This window comes from Pongo abelii, chromosome 20 (assembly GCF_028885655.2).
Source record: "Pongo abelii isolate AG06213 chromosome 20, NHGRI_mPonAbe1-v2.0_pri, whole genome shotgun sequence".
NCBI classification, from domain to species: Eukaryota; Metazoa; Chordata; class Mammalia; order Primates; family Hominidae; genus Pongo; species Pongo abelii.
This window is the reverse complement of record NC_072005.2, coordinates 22,866,340-22,873,803: the sequence shown is the minus strand read 5'-3', so window position 1 is coordinate 22,873,803 and position 7,464 is coordinate 22,866,340. Positions and strand designations below refer to the sequence as shown.

General features: G+C 37.9%; 1 non-coding gene across 1 annotated transcript; it reads left to right on the top strand.

Moving 5' to 3' along the window:
- The first annotated feature begins 6,754 nt into the window (after positions 1-6,754).
- On the top strand, positions 6,755-6,861 carry LOC112131892 (U6 spliceosomal RNA). Its single transcript, XR_002913750.1, has one exon. It is a non-coding gene; the product is annotated as a U6 spliceosomal RNA (small nuclear RNA).
- The last annotated feature ends 603 nt before the right edge of the window (positions 6,862-7,464 follow it).

Genomic DNA, 7,464 nt, shown 5'->3' with positions numbered 1-7,464 from the left:
CACGACAGTGCACAACAGTCTGCCTGGGGCAGAAGTATGCAGCGACCTGTGCTCCCAGCCACACAAATCCCTGAAGGTACTGCTGGTGCCCAGCTGTCATTCAAGGCAATAGACACACTAGCAGGGACAGAGGCAGCAAAATGAGTTTCCTAGGTGATGGCAGAGCAGGCAGCCTGAAGCATATCTCAGCCAGCTAGGCACAGAAGGAAAAAGCTGAATTACTCTAAAGAGAAATCACCCCTTTTGTACCAAAGGGAGAGAATTAGAAGGTTACAGCTCAGAATGAATCCCATTTACAATCTCAGCAAAAAGAATAAAATACTTATGAATATATTTAACCAAGTAAGTAAAAGAACTGTACAGTGAAAACTATAAGATATTAATTTTAAAAAACTTAAGACAAATGGAAAGATACACTGTGTTTATGACAAAATCATGACCTTTACAGCAACGTGGATGCAGCTGGGAGCCATTATCCTACGTGAGTTAACGCAGAAACAGAAAACCAAATATCCCACATTCTCACTTCCAAGCGGGAGCTAAATATTGAGTACACATGGACATAAACATGAAAACAATAGACAATGGAGACTCCAAAAGGCTTAAGCGAGTGGGATCAAGGGTTGAAAAACTACCTGCCGGGTACTATGTTCACTATTTGAGTGATGGGATACCAAGCCCAAACCTCAACATTATACAATATATTCATGTAACAAACCTGCACATGTACCCCCTGAATCTAAACAAGCAAACAAAAACAAAACCAATAAATGATTTATGTTAAAGAGTAAAAGAAATTCTGAGGTACAAAAAAAGAAAAGGTATACTGAGTTCGTGGATTGGAAGAATTAATGTTAAATACTACCCAAAGTGATCTACAGAGACAATGCAATTCCTATCAAAGTTCTAATTGCATTTTTCACAGAAATGTAAAAAAATCCTAAAATTTATATGGAACCACAAAGACCCTGAATGGCTAAAACAATATTGAAAAGGAAGAACAAAGCTGGAGGCATCACACTTCCTGATTTCAAATTATAATTCAAAGCTATAGTAATCAAAACAGTGTGGCACTAGCATAAATGTAGACATATAGACCAATAGAACAAAATAGAGAGCCTAGAAATAATCCCACTTATAGTAACAAATTTTTGGCAAAGGCACCAAAAATACCCAATAAGGAAAGGATAGTCTTTTCAATAAATGGTGGGACAACTGGATATCCATATGCAAAGAAATGATATTGGATCTTTATGTTACGCCATACACAAAAACCAATTCAAAATGGATTAAAGACAAGTGTAGGACCTGAAACCATAAAACTCCTTGAAGAAAACATGGGAAAAACTCCATGACATTGGTCTTGGCAATGACTTGTTTGGTTATCATACCAAAATCACAGGCAACAAAAGCAAAAATAAACAAATGGAACTGCATCAAACTAAAAAGTTTCTACACAGCAAAGAAAACAATCAACAAAATGAAAAGACATATGGAATGCAAGAAATATGTGCACATCTTCTATCTGATAAGTAGTTAATATCTAAACTATCTTAGGAATACAACTCTATGGCAATAGAACAACCCAATTCAAAAATGGGCAAAGGACCTGAGTAGACGTATTCCCAAAGAAGACATACAAATGGCAAACAGGTATATGAAACAATGATCAATATCACTAATCATCAGAGAAATGAAAGTCAAAACCACAATGAGATATTACCTCACACATGTTAGGTTGGCTATTACCAAAAAGTCAAAAGATAAGTGTTGGGAAGGATATGGAGAAAGGGGAGCCCTTCCACACTGTCAAGGGCAATGTAAATTGGTGTAGCCATTACAGAAAACAGTAGTTTTCTCAGAAAACTAAAAATAGAAATACCATAGGATCCAGCAATTCCACTATTGGGTATATACCCAAAGGAAATGAAATCAGTGTGTTGAAGAAATGTCTGCACTCCCGTGCTCATTGTAGCATTATATACAATAACCAAGATATGGAATTAACCTAAGTGTCTGGTGACAGATGAATAGGATGGTATGTATGTATACAATGGAATATTATTCCACCTTAAAAAGAAGGAGATCCTGCCAGCTGAGACAACATGGATGAACCTGAAGGACATTATGCTAAGTGAAATAGTCAGATGCAGAAAGACATGTACTGCATGAACTCACTTACATGTGGTAAAAACAGATATTAGAATGATGGTTATTAGAGACTAGGGGTGCGGGAAATGAGAAGATGTTAGCCTAAGGGCATAAATTTTCAGTTATAAGATGAGTAAGTTTTAGAAACCTAATGTACAGCATGGTTAATAGTAATGCACACTTGAAATTTGCTAAGAAAGTAGATCTTAAGTATTATCAACACAAAAAGGAAGGCAAAGTTAGAATGGCGATCATTAAAAAGTCAGAAAACGACAGATGCTGGAGAGGATGTGGAGAAATAGGAACACTTTTACACTGTTGGTGGGAGTGTAAATTAGTTCAACCATTGTGGAAGACAGTGTGGCGATTCCTCAAGGATCTAGAACTAGAAATACCATTTGATCCAGCTATCCCATTACTGGGTGTATACCCAAAAGATTATAAATCATTCAACTATAAAGACACATGCACACATATGTTTATTGCGGCAGTATTCACAATAGCAAAGACTTGGAACCAACCCAAATGTCCATCAATAACAGACTGGATAAAGAAAATATGGCACATACACACCATGGAATACTATGCAGCCATAAAAAAGGATAAGTTAATGTCCTTTGCAGGGACATGGATGAAGCTAGAAACCATCATTCTCAGCAAACTATCACAAGAACAGAAAACCAAACACCACACGTTCTTACTCGTAAATGGGAGTTTAACAGTGAAAACACATGGACACAGGGAGGGGAACATCACACACCGGGGCCTGTCAGGGGGTGGGGGGCTGGGGGTGGAATACCATTAGGAGAAATGCCTAATGTAGGTGACGGGTTGATAGGGTTGATGGTTACAGCAAACCACCATGGCACGTGTATACCTATGTAACAAAACTGCACTTTCTGCACGTGTACCCCAGAACATAAAATATAATAAAAAAGGGGGGGGCAAATATATGAGGTAAAAGATAGATGAATTAGCTTGATTGTGATGATTATTTCATGATGCATATGTGTATCAGACCATCACACTGTATACCATAAATGCATACAATTTTTGTTTGTCAATTATTCTTCAATAGCACCTAGGGAAAAATTAAACTTTGATGCTATCTATTTTTTTCCATCTGTACCCATCGGTGGTCTTCTTGGAGAGAAAGAAGAAAACTTGGGAACATTTCCATTTTCTGACTTCTGACATAAAATGCTTTCTTCTTCTCCAAGTATTTTGGTGGATTGAGTTGCCTTAGTCTGGGTTCCTCCAGAAGCCAACTCTGAGACAAGACTTATGTGCCAATAGTTTACTTGGGAGGTGCTACAGGAAAACCCTGGTAGGGTACAGAGAAAAGAGGCAAGGAAGGGAAGGAAGCCAATTAAGAGGGCATGATCATGCCAGTTTCCACCATAGGCAACTGGAGCACCAGGAATTGGTATAGAACACTCACCTCAGAGTTATCACTCAAAAGGTGAGGTAGGTGGGCATTTTTCCACCAATCCACATCAGTGACTGGTTGAGAAAAATAATTTCCCTTTCCTGGCAGCAGTAATTTCCTTTTACTTTCAGCCTCGCTAGCAATCTAAGAGACTTCAGACAAAAAAAAAAAAAAATCAAAGGTGTTAACAGTTTGCCTTCAACCTGGGTGCATAGAAATGTAACTTGTTTACTACAAAAGTCAGTTTCTGTCTTTTCAGGCGACTCCGTCTTTTAAGAATGCAAAGGCTCTTCCCCTAATTCCTGCAGTTCTAAATTACTGAGTGCCCCATTCTAGAATAGTGTGAGGCTCAACTTGATCTTTCAGGCAAGCTTACCTGCACTGTTGCTTAGGCCTGGCCTGTCCCTCTACAGTCCTTTCCTAGCCCTATTGGACTCCCTGGGGGAAATATTAATCAATGAAACAAGATAGGTCCACTAGGGAAAGAAACTATTGGTGCCTTTTCAATATTGTAAAGGCATAAAACATCTATTGTTTCAGTCTGACATGTTAAGGAGAGAGGAATAAAACTGAAAAATAAACAAAAAACAACTCTAGCATCTTTGAAGGAGAAAATAATTTCCAGTTTAGTAACACAGCCTCAAAAACCTAAACACAAACGTTAATGGAAGTACTTACCTTGAAATCACTGAAAGGGTTTTGTGGTTGTTTTGTTATGTTTTTTCAAAGTACTCTGTAGAAAAATCTTGAAAAGAAAGCGCTCTGAGATGTCTACATCTTAAAAGAATAGAGTTTTTAAAATGCTTATGACAGCTACTTATAAAATACATCAGTTAAAAAAAAAATCTCATTGAGTTTTGCTGTAATAACCTAAAGGCTGCTCCTGAAAGTGTCCACCAGCCCAGGAAGCAGTTTGTACACTCAGATCACAACTGACCTGAGAAGGAGCACTGCTGTCCTCAGAGAAGGGCTGGGGATGGGGGTGGGAGGAACGCAACATAAAGGCAAGTGTCTTCTTTTTCCTAACCCAAATGTCAGGAAGTGAAAAAGTCTACAAAACAATGTTAACTCATCTGTTCCTCATAATTTGATTTGGAAAATAATTAAGTTGTTATTATTAACTCCAATAAAGCACACAGAGAGCCTCTGTGACGTAACTATTATGAGATTCACTGGACTCAAACTTTCTAGGACTTTTTAACTTTGAAGTTGTAAGCTTGAGGTTGAACCAATGTAGTATTTCTCACTTTATTTTTTATAGACTTTAAAGCCGGAAAATGTACTGACCTTGGGAATAGCAAGAGAAAGTACTTCCTTTCCCTCTCCTGACACCAAGTGATCCCATCCCCGTGTTTAGGACTAGTCCAACCTTCTAAGCTGTGCGTCGCTTCCATGCTTTGGAGCATTTTACATATGTTTACCCACTTCGTCCTCATGACAATACTATTAAGTATATACGATCATCAACTCCATTCTACAAATGAAGAAATCGGCACAGTGAAGGTAAGTAGTTTTTCCTGGTCTCATAGTTAGTAAGGGTAGAGCAAGAATTTGATTCCAGGCAGCCCTGTTTGTGTTCATGGCTCTTATAGGTTGTCCTTACATGGCTTGACCAACAGTCCCAGGAAACAAGTTGTGAAGGAGACGCAGTGGATTTTGTTTTGTTTTGTTTTGTTTTGTCTGGAGGGTTTGTTTGTTGTTTGATAACATTGATCTTCATGTCTCCTTACCCTTTCTAGAACTTCCTTAAAATCATCTAAAGTCTCCTGGCCTGTTGTCCTGTTGTCATAGGCCTGAACATTTTCTAACCAATATTATTTAAACATTTACGTGTCGTCTTCTCCAGGACACTGTCTTATTTGTCTTTGTAGCTCTCATAGGATTTAGTATCCTTGTTTATACATAGTAGGTTATATATATTTTTATGTGTGTGTAGATTTATATTTATATGTATATGTATAGTTGTGTGTGCATATAGATGTATATATGTGTATGTATACATTTAGTATATACCATGTCTTAATCAATTACACAATGTTTTGACTCTACCATTCTGTATGAGAAAACCGAGTCATTTCTCACACTCAAATTTGACCATGCAACCACATGAATATGACAGCACTCGACATATCAGACACATTGGAAAACATTCTGACTTTCCCAAGGTCTCAGGCTATTTATCAAACTCGATACAAAATATAAGTATTTCATGTACATGTGTTTCAAAACATTTCAGCTGTTTCATATCACATGCTACTTAGAAGTAGGAAATGATTGCAGTATGGTTTTAAAAATATGATACGCAGGTATATTCTTGTATTTCTATAAGCTTCAAAAGAAAATGATAACAATTCACCAGTTCCTTGCTGAAGACATGCGCATAGGCACACATGGTTTTCTCAGCTGCACTAATCATGGTATCTGGTTAGTAAGAGTAAACTCTTTAGGGCTAGTGAGAGAAGGAAGTAACATTTCACAAATTCAAGAAAGAAATGTAAAGCAAAATAGTTAAAATGGAGGAATGGAACTAGTAAAGAAAACATAAGATACTATTCCAGGAAAATTCTTTTTTTTTTTTTTTTTTTTTTTTTGAGGCGGAGTCTCGCTCTGTCACCTAGGCTGGAGTGCAGTAGCACAATCTTAGCTCACTGCAACCTCTGCCTCCCAGGTTAAAGCGATTCTCCTGCCTCAGCCTCCCGAGTAGCTGGGATTACAGGTGCGTGCCACCACGCCTGGCTAATTTTTGGTATTTTTAGTAGAGACAGAGTTTCACCATGTTGGCCAGGATGGTCTTGATCTCCTGACCTCGGGATTCACCCACCTCGGCCTCCCAAAGTGCTGGGATTGCAGGCATGAGCCACCGCACCCTGCCAAAAATTCTTTACACTAAAAAATGATAACTTTTGTTACTGTAAGTTTCTTAAAATTTCAGTGTAGCAATTTTTAGCAGTGTGCCTACACAGTTCTTAGGACAACAAAGGCTACTTTTCATATTCTTTGAAGAATACTTCCATGGATTTTTAGATTCTTTTTGTCAAGAAATATCTCAGGTAATCCTTGCTTAGCAGTGTTTTATTAGGTAGAGAACATGGCAATATATTTTGGATATAATCCAAATCTACAGTGGGGTGGTACATGTGAGAAGTTTGATACAACCTACAAAGACCTAGTCTGGTGCTAGCTTTGGCAGCACATGTACTAAAATTGGAACAATACAATGAAGATCGGCATGGCCTCTGCACAAGGATGACAAGCAAATTTGTGAAGTGTTCCATATGTTTTTGAACAATGGTAACACATGGAAACAGGGAGGGGAACATCACACACTGGTGCCTGTCAGGGGATGGGAGGCAAGGGGAGGGAGAGCATTAGGATAAACACCTAATGCATGCAGGGCTTAAAACCTAAATGACGGGTTGATAGGTGCAGCAATCCACCATGGCACATGAATACCTAGGTAACAAACCTGCATGTTCTGTACATGTATCCCAGAACTCAAAGTAAAATTTAAAAAAATGAAAAAAAAACCTTAAATTTTAAAATAAACTTAAAATGTACTTAAAAAACAAAAGACTTACACTCAAATTCTAGTCCAGACTCTGCTAGGCATGACCTCCTACATTCCTATTGTCCCTCTGGAGTAATGGCTTTAATCACCAAAAAGGGGTTGAGCCCGAAGCTTCTGTAGTTTCTTCCTTTTCCAGAATGCTATCAAAAGCATCTGATTTTGGCAGCTCATATTCCAAATGTGCCGTTAAAATAACAATTTATGTGTCTAACTCAAGTAGATTAATAAAGAGTACAGTCATTACCACATGTATTGGATCAAAAAAACCATTTACTCTTATTTTCCCTCTTATTATATTGGCAACCTACTTCCCTAA